Source organism: Pelobates fuscus, chromosome 4 (genome assembly GCF_036172605.1).
Source record: "Pelobates fuscus isolate aPelFus1 chromosome 4, aPelFus1.pri, whole genome shotgun sequence".
Lineage (NCBI taxonomy): Eukaryota > Metazoa > Chordata > Amphibia > Anura > Pelobatidae > Pelobates > Pelobates fuscus.
The window spans coordinates 227,104,664-227,125,099 of NC_086320.1; the positions used below are offsets into that span (position 1 = coordinate 227,104,664).

At 45.2% G+C, this 20,436-nt stretch overlaps 1 non-coding gene across 1 annotated transcript; it reads left to right on the forward strand.

Moving 5' to 3' along the window:
- Positions 1–842: 842 nt before the first annotated feature.
- Positions 843–949, forward strand: LOC134609561 (U6 spliceosomal RNA). The gene has a single exon (XR_010090836.1). It is a non-coding gene; the product is annotated as a U6 spliceosomal RNA (small nuclear RNA).
- The last annotated feature ends 19,487 nt before the right edge of the window (positions 950–20,436 follow it).

Consider the following 20,436-nt stretch of genomic DNA (forward strand, 5'->3'; position numbering starts at 1 on the left):
GGTGTGAAGGCATACTTCAAGATCACTCAGTTTGTCAGCCTCCTATACTTGCACTTGGATTTGATACCTGGTATGGGAAAATGACGGTATAAGTAGAGATCCATCATTTTAAAGGACATAGGCTGTGCATATATTATTCCTGCCTTCAGATTAACTCTATGTTTATTGGTTTCTGCATGTGGTTATGCATGGGTGGACAGTTGTAGTTGGACTACACCATACTTCATACACTTGCTTCCAGTGGGAGCCTGTATCCTGCATACACCATAACTACGGTATCAGAGGCCTACATCTGGCCCATTCTCGCAAGGTGCCCCAGGACCTATAATGACACAGATAAGGAGCGCTTTCTTAACATTGCACCTTACCGCTGTTTGGTACACCACTGATAAGTGACTTGGCCTGCCCTGTCTGCGCCATTTTTCTGGCCTGCTATGTCTGTGCCCCATTGACCGGCCTGCTATGTCTGTACCCACTAAGACGGCCTGCTATGTCTGTGCTTATTAAAATGGCCTGCTATGTCTGTGCCCATTAAAATGGCCTGCTATGTCTGTGCCCCATTGATTGGCCTGCTATGTCTGTGCCCCATTGATTAGCCTGCTATGTCTGTGCCCATTTGATTGACCTGCTATGTCTGTGCCCTCCTAACGGGCCTGCTCTATCTGTGCCTATTATTGGCCTGATCTATCTGTGAGATGGTTGGGTGTCCAGGCAAGCACTGCTGCCATATTACCCAGGAGGACTCCAGTATACGGACACCTGAGTATGATTAGAGGGTTGAAGACCCTAAACCTCATGCCCGGAGGGGCAAGGTTTTATGACAATTCCCAGGCATGCAACCAGTGCTCGCTTCGGCAGCACATATACTAAAATTGGAACGATACAGAGAAGATTAGCATGGCCCCTGTGCAAGGATGGCACGCAAATTCGTGAAGCGTTCCGTATTTTTTCCGGTATCCATCTTAGATATTGATAGTTATTCCTGCGTCAAGTTTAACCCCCTGCCTATTTCAGGGGTTTACTTGACTTGCTTTTGCGGTCTACTATTTATCTTCCCTCCGAGGTACGTATTTACCTTTATTTTGTATTATCGTTTCTTTGTTTTTCGTACCTTCCCTTCTCCTATCGCTCAGCTTGTCGAGAGGCCTGACTTGACCTCCTCTGACCTCCTGTGCTCTTGTGGATCTCGGAGAACGACTCCAGCTTTCCTCAGACTACCTACGGTCATCCTGGACCCCGCGCGCACGCACGGGATCCGGGCGGTCCGTTGGTAGATTCCATCATCGTTTCCAGAGGTTACATTCTCGCATCACCCCCTTCTGTTATTAAAGATGGGCACGGCCCGAGGTTGTCTACTACTCCGCCTACCACCAGTCTGGTTTATTACCAGTTGATCCCACCCTCAGGTGGGTGATTCGGAGAGAGGTCTCATGGTCAGAGAGGGACCCCCCCTCAGGACCTCAGTTGTACGCAGATTTCATTATATGGTGAACCCCCGCAGTTGGTCACCCTGAGTCTGATATGGACTCTAGTTATTCTTATTATAGCCAAATTTACCACCCTAACTCCTCCCACAGTTTTTACACTACATAGACAGTAATATACCGAAACGTGCGGATTGTTCCCGATTGGTGTGCTATTACTTTGTGGAACGTTTTGCCAAATGGTTCATGGAATATCGTCGTTCTTGTGGTGAAATTGGTCCCATAGGAATGAATGGCAAAATGTTCAAAGCTAGAGTGGGAGCTGGCAAAAGCTGAAAAATCAGGACATGATTTCTAAACTGCCACCACTCCCTCATTTTCAGGCCCACCTACACAAATCTTATATGAAAACGTTCAGCTATCCCTGCTGCCACTAAGAATGTCCACAGCTAAGCTATAGTCCTTATAGTTTTCACAATATGACCATTTGTTTGCAACTCACGCCGTCCATTGGCATTCATTGAAACTCCACTCTGCAAAGCTCACATTTGAAGGGTAATTTCTAAACTGCGACTGTGCCTTCATTGTTAATATCTCAGACGTACTATGCATCAAAATGTAGGTCTGGGTCTTATGATTCTCACACTGTAGGATTTATAGTTTTTAAAATACAATCGTTTGAAGATGGCAACCGCAAAAATATTCTGACCTGTGCCAGGCTGCAGCAGCAAGTGATGTCATAGACAGGGCCTTTTGTACACCTGCTAATGTTTTTATAAATGTATGTTTTAATGTAACTGTGAAGCACTTTGGGCAACAACGTTGCAATTAAATGTGCTATATAAATAAATAAAAGTTGAAATGCATTTCTCACTCTATCAATATCGGCAATATCTTTAGTGGCCGATACCGATATTGCCGCAAATACAGAATATCGGCCGATAATATCAGTTAAACCGATAATCGCTCGATCCCTAGTTGTAGACCACTGGTGGAGGCAAGAACACTTCACACAATTTCCCCCCCAATTTTAGCTTTTCTATTTTTTTTTTTTTATTTTTTTTTTTGTTAGAGTCAAATATAAGGCTTGCATTTCAATTTTTTCACATTGAAATTTGCCAGATTGTTTATGTTGCCTTTGAGACAAAATGGTATCCGGGAATGAGAATTACCCACATGATGGCATACCATTTACAAAAGTAGACAACCCAAGGTATTGAAAATAGGGTATGTCCAGTCTTTTTTAGTAGCCACTTCGTCACAAACACTGGCCAAAATTAGCATTCAAATTAATTTTTTTGCATTTTTCACACACTAACAAATATTAATGCTAACTTTGGCCCGTGTTTGTGATGAAGTGGCTACTAAAAAAGACTGAACATATCCCATTTGTAATACCTTGGGTTGTCTACTTTTGCAAATGGTATGCCACTATGGGGGTAATTCTCATTCCTGGGCTACCATTTGGTCTTAAAGGCAACATAACCAGTCTGGCAAATTTCAATGTGTATAAATTGAAAAATGTAAAGTGCTATATTTGACCCAGTAACTTTCCAAAACACCATAAACCTATACATGAGGGGTACTGTTTTACTTGTAGGACATCACGGAATACAAATGTGTACTTTATTGCAGTAACAGCCAAGAGTATTATGACATATATCATAATATATTATATATTATGACATAAATCGTTCTGTGATACAAGACAGTTGCGTATCCATTTCCTTCTGGTGAGACACCAGCCTTTTAACTCGCGCAAACTGGCTTTTAGAGATCGCGTTAAAAACTTATGGTTGGTGCAAGCTGGTAAAGTGTAAAAGTATTCCTATCAAGCGGTTTTCTATAAAGGCTGGCCACAAAACCTTTTTCATCTTTTGTGATAAGAATATCCCAAAAATATATTGATTGGATGTCAGAATTCACAGTAAACTTTATGCACTCTGAAATAGTATTAAGGAAACCAAAAAATTATTCTAAGGACTCCAATGTTCCACTCCACAAAACCACTATATCATCTATAAAATGCCACCACCTCCACTCCCCTGCGTCTGATAGCCACAACACGACCAAGCATGCACCCCTGTCCCCCCCCTATGGACTGGTGGGGGTTATCCCGGTCTCCGCCGACCTGCAGCGTGAAGCACAGTCACTCTTGGCGGCTCCAACTCGACCGAGCATCTCGGGCGGCAGCAGAAGCAAGATGGCGGACGAGCCCATATTGCCACAAGCTACTGGTGTGCAGCTCACCTCAATGGAGCACTATACTGTGCGCCTAGACAAGCTCTTCCAGCGCTGGTGGGACAGCCTAGAGCAACGCAACAAGATGAAACACCCTACCTCTGTGGACCAGGCGGATGGGTGGGGACGTCAGGAGATAGGGGGCCGCGCACAGGCATACCACACGGAACCGCAACCGACTCTCATACCGGCAGCCATCCTAGGCCAAAGGCCAAACGGAGACTCATTCCAAGGCACCGACCACAACACTGGAAGCCCGACCGCCGCGGGCGGCGCAGAACACCCGGGTTTTCCAGGATGCCCACAATGGGGTAGACCCGGCCTCAAAGAGTCACCGAGTCTGTGGCATATGGGTGCTGGCCTTCCCAATGACCTGGGGCTGGAGGGCGGCCTCCCAACACATGTCCCTCGCACTACCCCTGAGACAGGACTTTCAAACGATCCCAACACCCTTCAGTGCGCTGGGAATCGGCTGACTGAGCACTCCCAGACCGGGAAACACAGAGTCTACAGCCTCTCATACAATAGACGCTGTCCTTACCATGTTGACACCTCTTGAACAGAGACCTTCCATCGACAGAGGACTTTAAAGTAACACTCACCGCTTACCCATTTAAATTGTCTAGCACTCATAATATTCATCCCACACTTGCACTATGCATTGTAGTACGCATAGGCCATGATCCTAATTAGCCTGCCACCTTCTAACATAACGATGATATACCTGCCTGCCTGGCAACTTGCATGTTTAACTCTTACGTCTGTTTCTTCTTCTTCTTGCTTTATGTGCATAATCTGTGATGCCCACAGACTAGTTTAAACACTGTTAAATTAATTAACGTGCAACACAACTCTCACAAACTGAAAGTTTAAGCTACCAATATTTGCCTTGTAAAGTTACAGATTGTTCTACCTAGCTCTGGTTTAAAAAAAAAAAAATGTGCTAATGATTGCCATGATTATTGATAACCTTGTTTTATTCCTTCAGCCTGTATTTGCTGTTGTGGCAATATAAGCGTGTTTTGTTATTCTAAGCACAATAAAAATAAAGAATAATAAAAAAAAAAAATGCCACCACCTAATGGCGTATTGTTGGTATAACGTATTTCGATAAATTTGATTTTCTTACAGCTCAGCCATATAAATCCCAATTACATCATCAAAAATGGAGCGGACAATAATGGGAGATGCACATCTCTAAGATACAGGGGTTTTGGATTACGTCATCATGCCCGCATCGACCTGATGACATCATCAGAAGTGGCTGTACTCCTGCAAAAAAGTGCTCTATCACCTAAATGGCACTTTCTTACCTCAGTCTTTTATCTGGCTGTGAGCTGTATTATCAGGTTACGCTATACTCTCCTAATACAATTAATCTTTAATAGGCCATATAATGAACTTAGCTATGTTTACTCAGCTGTATTAATTAATGTGAGATCTATGAGTGGCTGTTATATATGTTTGTTAAACTTCTAATTATTTTTCACCAGAACAGTTCAACCCACCCCTCCCGACCTCACCCCCCCTCCCGACCTCTCCCCCCAAGCTCTTTATTCTATTTATAGATAGAATCTCACATACAATTTTATATAATTAGAAATGACAGCTGCAAACACTACCTGCAATTAGAACACTCCTACAATGCCTTAACCCCTAACACTCAGTCCTCATTCTCTTTTTATTTCGGCTCATTCTGCTTTTATCAAAATACTTACTCATCTGAGCAATGTTCTTTCTTCTCCTCTTCTCCTTTTCTCTCCTCTTCCTCAGTATCAAAAGATATTCTTACACCCACTTCCCAAACAACTCAATTACATCCACATTCTCTCATCTCATCACCCTGCACTTATTTCTCTATTCTTTCTCTCCTGTTCCGACCCAATCTCACCCTAGACCCTGCCCATATAAACCCATTTACACCTCCTGTCACTATCTCTCCTCCAACTTTTAGCAGCTGGTGATGTCTCGCCCCTTACCTCGTCTGCTCACACTAAAACAACTAGAAACAATGCAAACCTCATACAAATACCCTGAAGTTTATCCTCCTCTACCAACCTTCGGTGTGCACTCTGGAACACCCATTCCATCTGTAGCAATATTAAATCAACAACCATACATGACCTCTTCATCTCTAATTCCCTCACACTTCTTGCACTCACTGAGACCTGACTGTCCCCCTCTGATACTGCTACTCCAGCTTCTTTATGTTTCAGTGGACTACAATTCTCTCACAATCCCAGACTCAACTGTAAAGGCATCGGTGTAGGCATCCTTCTCTCCCCTCAATGTACTTTTCAACCTATCCTCCCTGCCCCTGCCCCTTTACTTCCTTTGAAGTTCACACTGTCCGCATATTTATCGCCCCCCGGTTATCCTAGGCTATTCATTGAACACTTTTCTTCCTGGCTACCCCACTTTCTCTCCTCACTCAAAGCACTCTTTCCCTCATACTTGGAGACTTTTTAACATCCCAATCAACAAACTCAAGTGCCCTGATGCCTCACTCTGTAACCTCCTCCTTTGGCTTCACACAGTGGTCTACTTCAGCCTCTCATACAGCAGGAAATACTCTTGACCTCATCTTCACCAATCTTTGTATCACCTCTAATCTCTCCACTGTTCCATTACCTTTATCTGACCACCATCTGCTGACCTTTGACATCAGCATATGCCATACCAAAATGTCACCACCCTCAACTCTCCAATTTCGCAGAAACCTCCACTGCCTTGATCTCCAGCATTCCTCCACCAAACTCCAAATTCTCCTTTTACCCATCTCAAATCTCAATTGCCCTAACTCTGCAACCTCACGCTACAACTCCACTCTCTCCTCTCAACTAGACATTATAGCACCTCCTACTTTTAAAAGCAGCAAGCTTTCCCAATTAAAACCTTGGCACACCAAGCTGACCCGATATCTCCAAAAATGTTCAAGAACTGCTGAACGCTGTTGGAGAAAGTCTCACTCTGCACCTGACTTCCTCCACTATAAATTTATGCTGCACTCCTACAATCTGGCACTTTCCTCTGCAAAATTAAATGACTTCAGGAAAGCATATCATCTAAACTGTTACTGGGGTTTCATCCTCCAAAAATAACCTACTAAGTTCTCAGTGATTACTTTCCTAGCAACCTATTTTATTACCCCTGCTTATACCTTTTGTGTCACTATACCCTACTCTCTCTAGCATGTAAGCTCATTGAGCCTCAACCCTTCTGTTCCTGTGCAGTCATTTGTCTGGTTACAATTACGTGTCTGTTATTCTCTCCCCCCCTACCCCCATTGTACAGCGCTACGGAATTAGCTGGCGCTATTTAAATAAAATAGTAATACTAATAACTTGTAATAGCACTGCTGTTTACACTTAATTTAATTATTTTTCCTGTTATTGATCACTGTATTTAAATGTCACTCTTGCATTGATGCGGTAGATTGATAAAGACCTGGTAGGGTTGAAATGTTGTTTTTGCCCCAATAAAGCTGCTATTTTTTTGTTATTCCGGAGTGCCTAAACCGTTATTTATTCTGCTGAGATGCCAAAGGCTCCTTATTGCATCTCACTAAGGGCATTTTGATCAGATATTCACTCCCTTATCGAAAAGGTTATAGAAATTCGGCTATCTCTAGCACCCCAGTGTTTTCTCTTAGATAAGCTGCCTTCGGTTATTTCAGGGCCACAATCCTCACAGCATCCAAGAATTCTACATAATTCTATTCAAATGGTTGTCCAAGCACAGCAGGCAATGTGACATCATAAAGGGATAATCTGGACTTTCTCCAGAAATGTGTGAAAATCTGGTCTCACTTGGATGAATACTACAGGACCCACCACACCACTACCCCTGAAGTATCTTTCCAGCTATCTTCATCTCCCCCCACGATCTACTTTTTCTCTCCATTTCTCTTCACACACTTAAGGCTAACAGCAACCTCTAAAAGCATATACTAAAACATAACTTTTCTATTATGGCTTATATGACAACTATGCACTTGCACCATGTTGCATATTTTATTGCCATTGTTAGTACTGCATTAAAAAAATACAATTGCAGGGGGGGATGGAGCTAGCCACTGGACCGCATGGCCGCATCTTAACTGAACTTAGAAACCAGAGATTACAATCAGCAAATATCAGGCTTAATATTCAAGATGGGACTCCTCAAACGATCTACATCGTCCCAACAAACATCTAGCAATATCCCAGCTGGAAAATCGGGAGCTTTTACCAAATAATTTCTAGATTATACTGATCCACAATCTTATCTGGTAGGCGTTAATATGGCACGGGCAATACCTCACCGTCATCCTGCTCTAGAGATTCAGAACCTTCCAGCTGACCAAGGCCTAAGGGAGCTTTTGAAAAAAACCTACCCTCTAAACAAGACTTGCAAAAATGCTGGGGAAACTGGAGGGTTCCTTCCAGACTAAACTTGATAACATTGGGACAGACTTACGCTACATGGTTGATAGTTTCCACTCTGGAAGATGACAGAGATACCATCTGTATCGAAGTCCAACACATCCAGGAAACCATGAAGGTTATACAGCTCACCTGTCCACAGTGCAAAAGTCCATAGACGATCTTGCTAATATAGGTAGGTGTAATAATCTTTGAATTAAAGGGCTCCCTGAGAGCGAACAGGAAAACCTCTCCAGCACTCTACATCTATTTAACCTAATCCTAGAGAGGCCAACAAATGCACCAATACTGCTGGATAGAGTGCATAGGGCTCTCCGTCCTAAAGGGGCTCCAACCAACAAACTGAGGGATGTAATATGTAGCCTCCATTATTATACATGTAAAAAAAGATATCCTTAAAGCCGCTTGTCACTCAACCTCTACTTTACCACGACACACCTATCTGTATATACCAAGATCTATCCAGGATGGCACTGCAAGCCAGGCATGCATTAAGACCTGTCACCGGCAATCTCAGAGCAAGAAACCTCCGCTACAGATGGGGATTCCCCTTTGCCCTCAGCGTGTCACATTCTGTACATTCTGTAAAAAAAATTCCCAGTATTTCTTCAAGCACTGCAGTTACCGACAGTGCACATTCATGACTGGTATGGTCCAATGCCACTGACACATAAACCCTACCTTCCTCAGCGACAACGATGGCAACAAGCTCTCATGAAGAGGAGAAACATGAGAGCTTGTTGCCAACGTTGTCCTCCAATCCCACATCACCAAGGAGCAGTAAACCACAAATCAGAAAGACCCGCATGACCACACAGAGGGACTATTCCATAGCCACAATATATAGGATGAGCTCTTCAATGAGATGGACACCATGTTAGGTACTTTTGCTTTCCAATGAACTGTGACCATCAACAACCTAGAAGTAGTGATGTCGCGAACATAAAATTTTTCGCTTCGCGAACGGCGAACGTGAACTTCCGCAAATGTTCGCGAACGGGCGAGCCGTCATAGACTTCAATAGGCAGGTGAATTTTAAAACCCACAGGGACTCTTTCTGGCCACAATAGTGATGGAAAAGTTGTTTCAAGGGGACTAACACCTGGACTGGGGCATGCCGGAGGGGGATCCATGGCAAAACTCCCATAGGAAATTACATCAACTATGCAGAGTCTGGTTTTAATCCATAAAGGGCATAAACCACCTAACATTCCTAAATTGTTTGGAATAACGTTCTTTAAAACATCAGGTATGATGTTGTATCGATCAGGTAGTGTAAGGGTTACGCCCGCTTCACAGTGACAGACCAAACTCCCCGTTTAACGCACCGCAAACAACCGCAAACTCCCCATTTGCACAAGGTTGGATACCAAGCTAGCCATGTCCCGTTCCTTGTCCTCACTGATGTCATTGAAGGTCTCTTCCTCCACCCAGCCATGTACAACTCCAAGGGTCCCCGAAAGGTGACAACAAGCCCCCTGGGATGCCTGCTGTGTTTGGTCTTCCACCTCCTCAAAGCCACCTTCCTCCTCTGACTCCTCTTCTTCAGACTCCTCTCTCTGCATTATTATAAGGTGTGTTAAGTAGTACTATTCTAATAAGTTTAATCCCTGTTACGTCCCCTATCAGGGGACGTGTATATAAGGCATCGATTTTAGGAAGCGGGAGATGGAAAAAGATGCTTGGTCGGTCCTCCTACTTCAAATTTGGGGCACTGCGCGTGCAATCTAATGTGCCACCAGATAGGAGTGGTGTGTTAAGTAGTACTATTCTTATCAGTTTAATCCCAATATCACGACTACTAGTGTGGTCCAGCACGCAGAAACTATGTAAACATATACATAGGCAAGAAAAGGAAAATAAAAGGACAGAGCGTAAACCGGACCTTAGAATGGCCGGAATAATACGCTAGAGACAGAGAATGGTCAAAGGGAAAGCCGAGGTCAAGGAAGCCAGAAAATACACAATACCGTTTACACAAGCCAAGTCAGGGAAACCAGAATTCAGAATAACCAGGGAAAAGCCAAGATCAGGATACCAGGAAATCAGATTCACAATGATAAAGCACTCTCAGGAAACTAGGAACAGGAAACCACGACAGGGCAAGGTACTGGGGTGAGCTAGGGATTTAAATATCACTCGGCGGGCCAGCAGCCGTGACACCCTGTTACGTCCCCCTCATCAGGCCTTTTTTAGTCAAATGTATCGCCCACTGTCAGTCCCTTCGGGATCCATCCCTCATTCATCTTAATAAAGGTGAGGTAATCTAGACTGTTTTGACCTAGGCGACTTCTCTTTTCAGTGACAATACCTCCTACTGCACTGAAGGTCCTTTCTGACAGGGCACTTGAAGCGGGGCAGGCCAGAAGTTCTATTGCAAATTGGGATAGCTCAGGCCACAGGTCAAGCCTGCACACCCAGTAGTCAAGGGGTTCATCGCTCCTCAGAGTGTCGATATCTGCAGTTAAGGCGAGGTGGTCTGCTACCTGTCGATCGAGTCGTTCTCTGAGGGTGGACCCGGAAGGGCTGTGGCGATGCGTAGGACTTAAAAAGCTCTGCATGTCCTCCATCAACAACACATCTGTAAAGCGTCCTGTCCTTGCTGGCGTGGTCGTGGGAGGAGGAGGATTACTTTCACCTCTTCCCCTGTTAGATTCCCGTTGTGCTGTGACATCACCCTTATACGCTGTGTAAAGCATACTTTTTAATTGATTTTGGAACTGCTGCATCCTTTCCGACTTGATGTAATTCGGTAACATTTCAGCCACTTTCTGCTTATACTGGGGGTCTAGTAGCGTGGACACCCAGTACAGGTCATTCTCCTTCAGGCTTTTTATACGAGGGTCCCTCAACAGGCACGACAGCATGAAAGACCCCATTTGTACAAGGTTGGATGCCGAGCTACTCATGTCCCGTTCCTCGTCCTCAGTGATCTCTCTGAAGGTATGTTCTTCCCCCCAGCCACGTACAACACCACAGGTACCAGATAGGTGACAACGAGCACCCTGGGATGCCTGTTGTGGTTGGTCTTCCTCCTCCTCCTCAAAGCCACATTCCTCCTCTGACTCCTCTTCCTCACAATCCTCTTCCAGCGTTGCCGCAGGTCCAGCAAGCGATGCTGATAAGGCTGTTTCTGGTGGTGATGGTGACCACAACTCTTCCTCTTCACCCTCATCTATGGCCTGCTCCAGCACTCTTCGCAGGGCACGCTCCAGGAAGAAAACAAATAGTATGTTGTCGCTGATGGTGCCTTCGGTGCGACTGACTAGGTTTGTCACCTCCTTGCAAGGACGCATCAGCCTACAGGCATTGCGCATGAGCGTCCAGTAACATGGCAAAAAAAATCCCAGCTCCGCAGAGGCTGTCCTAGGACCCCGGTCATACAAATACTGGTTAACGGCTTTTTCTTGTTGGAGCAGGCGGTCGAACATTAGGAGTGTTGAATTCCAACATGTCGGGCTGCCGCAATTTAAGCACCTCACTGGCATGTTGTTTCGCCGCTGGATATCGGAAAAGTGCGCCATGGCCGTATAGGAACGCCTGAAATGGCCACACACCTTCCTGGCCTGCTTAAGGATGTCCTGTAAGCCTGGGTACTTATGCAGAAAGCATTGTACGATCAGATTACACACATGTGCCATGCACGGCACATGTGTAAACTTGCCCAAATGCAATGCCGCCAACAAATTTCTTCCGTTGTCACAAACCACTTTGCCGATCTCCAGTTGGTGCGGAGTCAGCCACTGATCCACCTGTGCGTTCAGGGCAGACAAGAGTGCGGGTCCGGTGTGACTCTCTGCTTTCAGGCAAGTCAACCCCAAGACGGCGTGACACTGCCGTATCCGTGATGTGGAACAGTACCTGGGGAGCTGGGGGGGGGTGCCATTGATGTTGAGCAAGACGCAGCAGCAGAAGAGGACTCAGCCGAGGAGGTTATGGAAGAGGATGGAGTAGGAGGAGTAGAGGAGGTGGCAGCAGGCCTGCCTGCAAGTCGTGGCGGTGTCACCAACTCCTCTGCAGAGCCACGCATTCCATGCTTGGCAGCTGTCAGCAGGTTTACCCAATGCGCAGTGTAGGTGATATACCTGCCCTGACCATGCTTTGCAGACCAGGTATCAGTGGTCAGATGGACCCTTGCCCCAACACTGTGTGCCAGACATGCCATTACTTCTTTTTGCACAATCGAGTACAGGTTGGGGATTGCCTTTTGTCCACTGCGGTGTCCCAATAGCTACAAATTTTTTGAACGCCTCAGACTCCACCAGCTTGTATGGTAAAAGCTGGCGGGCTAAGAGTTCAGTCAAGCCAGCTGTCAGACGCCAGGCAAGGGGGTGACTTTGTGACATTGGCTTCTTATGCTCTAACATGTCCTTGACTGACACCTGACTGTGGGCAGATGAGCAGGAACTGCTCAAGGCGAGAGACGGAGGGGCGGATGGTTGAGAGGGGGCAAGATGCTGGACCAGTAGGAGGATGGCGACTTTGAGTTTGTGTGCTGCTTGTACTCGTGTGTTTGTACTCGTGTGTTTGTACTCAGGCGTTTGTGATGTGCGATCATGTGCCTTCGCAAAGCAGTTGTACCTTGGTCGGTGTTGGACTTCCCATGGCTCAGTTTATTTTGGCACAGGTTGCAAATGGTATCGCTGTTGTCAGAGGCAGACACACAAAAAAAATGCCACACTGCTGAGCTCTGCAATGACGGCATTCTGGTGGTGGCAACAGCATGCGTTGATTGGCGTGCTGTCTGGCTGACCCCGGGTGCCGATGCATGCTGTCTGACTGTGCCACTAGCTCCTTGCGACGACCTCCCCCTGCTTCCAACTCGTCTCCTCCTCCTCCTCTCTGTCTCCCCATCTGAACTTTTCCCCTGTTCTTCTTCTCTTCTAGCGGGCACCCACGTGACATCCACGGACGCATCGTCATCATCAACCGCTTCACTTGTATCTGACAACTCAGCAAAGGAAGCAGCAGCGGGTACAACATCATCATCATCACACCGTACGTGTGTAATGTTGCCTGACTGAGACATATCCCTGTTATCTACATCCTCTGGCAATAATGGTTGCGCATTACTCATTTCTTCCAACTGATGTGTAAAAAACTCCTCTGACATACCAAGTAAACGGCTGTGTTGCTAGTGTTGGTGGTGGCGGTAGGCGGGCGAGTGGTAACTTGAGAGGTACCTGAAGCTAAGCTGGAGGAGGATGGTTCGTCAAGGTTCTGAGCGGAAGCTGTAGAAGATTGGGTGTCCTGTGTTAGCCAGTCAACTATGTCCTCAGAACTTTTCAAGTTCAGGGTACGTGGCCTCTGAACACTGGGCATTATTATAGGGCAAAAGGGAATCACAGCACCACGATGGCCCCTTCGGGGTGGCCTGCCTCTGCCTGTCATTTTTTTTAAGATTAGTGGTACTATGCGTGCAAGCTACTGTGACAACAGATATGAGTGGCACTGTGCAGTGGCAGAAGTTGGCAGAGTAGACGCTGTAGGCCTGACACACACGCTTGCAGACAACTAACTGCTATTCAATCTATTACAGTCAAAATTTTATATTTTTTTTTAAAAAATGTACACTACTGTTACACCAGATATGAGTTGCACTGGTGTGACACTGTGCCCTGGCAGGCCCCTGAAATGCACACGCGTGAAGGAAACTGACTGCTATTATATTACAGTCTTTTTTTTAAATGCAAGTTATTATGACACCAGTGAGTGAGTGGTGGCACTGGGCAAGTGGGCACAGTATATGCTGTGAGCCTGACACACAGGCTGGCAGGCAGGCAGGCAGGCAACTGCAATTACATTACACAGAAAAAAAAAAGCAGACTGATGTTCTAGCCCAAAGAAGGGCTTTTTGGGGTGCTGTCCTTACAGCAGAGATCAGATGAATCCTTCAGGACTGTAGTGGACACTGAATACACTAGCCTAGCTATCAATTTCCCTATCAAATCAGCAGCAGCTACACTGTCCCTCCTCTCACTAAGAATGCAGCTTCACAATGAATGTAAAATGAATGCTGTCCAGGAGGTGGGAGGGTCTGAGAGGGAGGGTCTGCTGCTGATTGACTGGAATGTGTCTGCTGACTGTGAGGTACAGGGTCAAAGTTTACTCAATGATGACGAATAGGGGGCGGGCCGAACAGCGCATATGTTCGCCATCCATGGCGAGCGCGAACAAGCGATGTTCGCCAGGAACTATTCGCCAGCGAACCGTTCGGGACATCACTACCTTAGAAGCTACTTAACATTGGAGCTGATATGTGTCAGGATTACAAGTTGATCCAGCACACAGAACTGTGTCACACTTAGGACTAAGGATAACGTATTACCGAAACTTAGAATGGCCGGACTTAACGTATCCAAGAATAGTCAAAATACTTGCCGTGGTCAGGGACACAGAATCAGACACTACGATGAGGGAAAGCCAAAAGTCAAGTGTAGCGATGGCATTGGACTATCCTCAAGGGTTATGTTAAAAGTGCAATTTGTGTGTTTATTCTCATGTATAACTAAAATTGTATGTAGCATTAGTATGTTGGTTCGTTAGTTTTCATCCGTATTCCATACGAATCAAAACTACCGAACCAGTAGACCACCACCGAGAGAAGTGTGTACCTTATTAGGCTTTCACATTCTCTAACCACAAGTTAATTGGTGCAATCGGTACTTTATAGATGTATCTGGGTGGCCGCCGTTCGGCATACGAACACGTGGCGGTGGCCATCTTACGCACAAAACCTCAGCGGTGTTTGGTCATCGAGTGTCTGGAACTCAAATCGGACACTCAATTACCCGAACACCGCTGAGACCTCCAGAGCTCCGTAACTCCATAACGGAGGGGCCAACCAGCCCCTCGTTCGGTGATTTAAAAGTACCGAACAAGGGTATTTAGATGAATACCGATTTAATAGTAGATGGCAAGGATTTATGTGTATTTTATCTCCCGAACGGAGACTGACCGCTGTTTTAGGGTACATCCAGAAACCGGGTAAAACTGTAGCATGTATAAGTGGATTATGTGTCACACTGAGGGGAGGAGATGTATGGGAGGTAACTACTGTACTATTGGCTACTGTACCAATTATTGTAAATCCCTCCCTTGCATGGGAGAAGCCTTTATAAGGAATCTGTGTGATTAAAAGTTCAGTTCTGCTCCTGATGCTGTGTGTCGTCCAGTCATTGGGATTAATTTTGGGATATTGTTGGATTGTTTTGCCCGCTGAAATTATTGCTTTATGGATTTCTAATACTTGTTCCTGAGCCTTACTGGGATCTTAAGTGGAGATAACCTGTGTAATAGCAGCTTTCCACTACATCAAGTATACCAGAATTCAGGGAAGTCAAAACGAAGCCAAAGTCAAATACCAGAAAATCAAGATCAGTAATGCACTCTCGGATTACCATCAGGATGAAACCACGACAGAGCAATGAGCAAAAGGAAAATTGGGTTTAAAGACCCCTCCTGCGGATCCGATTGGCCGTAACCGGCCTTTGACCCCAAAACCAATTACCAGGTTTCCATGTGCATGATTGCTGCTCAGCACAACTTTTCCTGTCAGGACGGTAATGTTGCTCGGCACAACTTTTCCTATCAGGACGGTAAATGCCATTAACCACATTTTTATGTGCGGATGAATACGTGACAATATGATACTAATCACCACGACCCCATACATCTGTGATCGCAACACCGTAAGAGGACTCTAAAGATTATTACATACTGACTATGCTTTTATCCTGTTTCCTCTCATTCCACTCAATGGTAAGCAGTTGGTGAATCCCATGCTGTCTCTTCTATTATCTGTATTATGTTCTATCAGATGTTTTCATATGTAAAAGCTCATTAATGTGAGTACCTTGTGGACAGGTTAACCCCCTATTTCCTTAGAGAGCTGAGTTACAGAGCCCACAGTCATCTCCCTTACAATACTGCTCAACACCCCTAGCATGTTAAAAATCATCTGCCTTTGGATCTCCAGGATTGACATTGACAGATCAGTACATAAACCTATAGTCACCTATAGGAACATTATAGTCACCAGAACAAGTACAGCTTGGGGTAGTTGTTCTGGTGAGTATAATCCAAGTCGCCACTCCTCTGATGGCCACTGGAGATGCTTCCTGGGGTAATGCTGCTCCATAGGCAGCACTGCCATTCAGCATCTCCATGCTCTGCATGGGGACACTGAATTTTCCTCATTGAGATGCATTGATTCAATGCATCTCTATGAAAAAATGCTGATTTGCCAAAACAGCATTTTTGCCCTGCCCCATCCTGCCTCCTTGCCCATTTTAGCCAATCCAATGCTTTTCCCATGGCGAAACCAGGGAAAGACAAGAGGGGGGATTTAGCTATAAATAGGACAATTACAAGAAAACTTAAAGGAACAACAGGTTGAAGAGGACCCTGCTCAAATGAGTTTACAGTCTATAGGAGGTGGGGTGTAAAACACAATAGGACAGGGAATAGCAATCAAAATAGGTGGGAGTGAAGCAAAGCTGGAGGGAGAGTAGAGTGCTACCCTTCAGGAGAGAGCAAGAGACAGGTATGTGAGGTAGAGGTTACTCTTGTAGGGTCATAAGCTTTCCTAAAAAGATGGGTTTTAAGGCACTTCTTAAACGATTGAAGACTAGGGAAGAGTCTAATGGCTGGAGGCAGGCTGTTCCTGTAACAGACCGTTTCAGCAGACAAGGGGTTAAAATCTGTTTAGGCGATATGCCCCTTTCTGAGAGAAAGGCACAGCTACTGCAGAACACCAAACTCCCGAACTGGATACAAAATAGCACTCCAAACTGGAAACCTCATGAATAGCTGCTAGCAGACGAACAGGAAAAGCTCCCAAGCGACTTACACTCCTGGCAGTCAGTCCCTATCAGCATACAGTGAATCCCCCCAAGAAAGAGACAAGGCTCCGTGTTGAGGGTCAAGCAGTGGTCTGAGGTGCTGGCACACCCAGCCTAGTTTTTATTACAGTTGTTGCAAATACAGGACTGCCCACAGGGAGGGAAAAAAAACAACCAATCACATCACAGTTACATCCCACATATTGCCTCCCCTTATCCTGAGAGGAAACTCAATTATACATACAGTTAACTGTATCATAACTCTAAAACCATACATCACATTCACATAAAAATTACATATTCACAATCAATCCATTCAGGGGAACAACATGTTAAAAAATGGCATGAATCAGACCAGGGGTTCAAAAGTTAGTAAAATATCTTTTGGGCCCTGGCTTGCACATGGCTATCTGGCTCAGACCGGTTTTACAGAGCCCTCTTTCCTGGAGACAATGGGAAAATAATCCAATTATATCCAGGGATAGAGGCAGACGGCTGCAAAAAGACATAAAATACAATAAAATACACAAGGTTACATTTACTACGTAAAATAAAGACATGCAACATATCCCCAGATAGCTTAGGTCTGAGCGCATATTATTGAATGGCGCTCAGACCACACACATACAGTTTAATTGCCATGGAGCTAAAGTCTTTCCCATAGTCTTTCATTATATGAATGGGCTCCATGGCATAGCTATCTGGGGTATCACCGCTCACACAGGGCAAGTACCAAATGACCCCACTGTATTTAAAGGGCCAGAATGAGTGACATGCACTCTGTTAGGGCCGAATACTGTTTTTAAAGGGCCCAATCTCCCAGGGCCATAGTCCAAAGGCAGCAGGCGGGCAACCAGGCTTCTCCAATGCAATGTGGCGAGATTGCTCTCGTCACAGTTCCATAGGAAGGGGGCCGCCTGCAAGAAGTCCTGCAAGTGTGAGTTGTCCATACGGGTGCTAGTAGTAGACAGGAGAAGGTCACAGGCAGAGTGGAGAGACCGAGAAGGGGCATACATATGGATCTGTGAAGAGATATAAGAGGGGCCAGAATTGGTCAATGCTTTATAGGTATTGGTTAGCATTTTGAATTGTCTCCTATAGGATGCAGGAAGCTAATTTAAGGACTTACAAAGGGGTGAGGTGTGAGAGGACTGACTAAAGAGGAAAATCAGTCTGGCGGCAGAATTCATTACAGACTTTAGTGGTAATACGGTTTTTGGGAAGTTTAATTAGGAGAGTGTTACAATAATCAATGCGGGAAATTACTAGCGCATGGACATGCTCTTTGGTACCATCTTGCGTAAGAAAGGGGCAGATGCGGGCTATGTTTTTAAGATGGAATCTACAGGATTTGGTAACATGCTGGATGTGAGGCTTAAAAGGTGAGACTAGAATCAAATATGACACCAAGACAGCGCGCTTGCAAGGATGGACTGATGTGGATACCACTGACTTGAAGGGAGAGCGAAAGAAGAGGATCAGTATTAAGAGGAGGAAAGACAAGGAGTTCAGTTTTAGAGAGATTTTGTTTTAGAAAGTAAGAGGACATCCAGTAAGAGATGGAAGAAAGGCAAGCTGTGATACAGCAGGGAAGAGGTCTGGGGAGGAGAGATATAGTTGGGTGTCATTAGCGTACAGGTGGTAGTGGAATCCAAATGAGGCAATAAGTTGCCAAGAGAAGCAGTATAAAGAGAAAAAAGGAGACCATGGAAAGAGCGTGAGGGGCTCCATCAGAGACGGGATGAATGGAGGAGACACTGAATGAGCGTTGGGGGAGAGAGAGGAGGAAAATCAAGAGAGGACAGAGTCACAGAGACCGAGTGATTGAAGAGTTTGAAGAAGGAGAGTGTGATCAACGGTACCAAAGGCACCAAAGGCAGCAGAGAGGTCAAGAAGTATTAGTATGGAGTAGTGATGTACCGAACTGTCCGCCGGCGAACAGTTCCCGGCGAACTTAGCGTGTTCGCGTTCGCCGCGGCAGGCGGACACATGCGCAGTTCGATCCGCCCCCTATTCGTCATCATTGGGCAAACTTTGACCCTGTGCCTCTCGGTCAGCAGACACATTACAGCCAATCAGCAGCACTCCCTCCCTTCCACACCCTCCAACCTCCCTCCCAGCATCCATTTTCGATTCATTCGGAAGATGCATGCTTAATGAGAGGAGGGAAAGTTTAGCTGCTGCTGATTAGATAGGGAAATTGATAGCTAGGCTAGGGTATTCAGTGTCCACTACAATCCTGAAGGACTCATCTGATCTCTGCTGTAAGGACAGCACCCCAAAAAGCCCTTTTTAGGACTATAACATCAGGCTGCTTTTTTTTTTTTTTCCTGTGTAATGTAATTGCAGGTGCCTGCCTGCCAGCTTCTGTGTGAGGTTCACATTGGATACTGTGCCTATTTGCCCAGTGCCACCACTCATATCTGTTTTAACAATTGGTTAAGCTTTACATTTAAAATAAATATTTTTTTTCACTGTAATAGAAGAGCAGTTGCCTGCCTGCCAGCTTCTGTGTGAGGTTGGATGCCTTGCCCATTTGCACAGCGAGTGCCACCACTCATATCTGTTTTAACAATTGGTTAAGCTTTAGATTTAAAATAAATAATTTTTTTTCACTGTAATAGAAGAGCAGTTGCCTGCCTGCCAGCTTCTGAGTCAGGTTGGATGCCTTGCCCATTTGCACAGTCAGTGCCACCACTCATATCTGTTTTAACAATTGGTTAAGCTTTAGATTTTAAATAAATCATTTTTTTCACTGTAATAGAAGAGCAGTTGCCTGCCTGCCAGCTTCTGTGTGAGGTTCACATTGGATACTGTGCCCACTAGTCCAGTGCCACCACTCATATCTGTTTTAACAATTGGTTAAGCTTTAGATTTAAAATAAATATATTTTTTTCACTGTAATAGAAGAGCAGTTGCCTGCCTGCCAGCTTCTGTGTCAGGTTAGATGCCTTGCCCATTTGCACAGTCAGTGCCACCACTCATATCTGTTTTAACAATAGCTTAAGCTTTAGATTTTAAAGAAATCATTTTTTTCACTGTAATAGAAGAGCAGTTGCCTGCCTGCCAGCTTCTGTGTGAGGTTCACATTGGATACTGTGCCCACTAGCCCAGTGCCACCACTCATATCTGTTTTAACAATTGGTTAAGCTTTAGATTTAAAATAAATATTTTTTTTTTCACTGTAATAGAAGAGCAGTTGCCTGCCTGCCAGCTTCTGTGTCAGGTTGGATGCCTTGCCCATTTGCACAGTCAGTGCCACCACTCATATCTGTTTTAACAATAGCTTAAGCTTTAGATTTTAAAGAAATCATTTTTTTTCACTGTAATAGAAGATCAGTTAGTTGTCTGCAAGCGTCTGGGTGTCAGGCCTACTTCAGCGTGTGCTCTGCAGACCTGTGCCAGCGTGCTTTGCCAGTTGCCAATCATATCTGGTGTCTCTTTAGCGTGCTTTTACAAAGAAAAAAGGTTTCCAGTGTAAGCTAATAGCAGACAGTCAGTGTC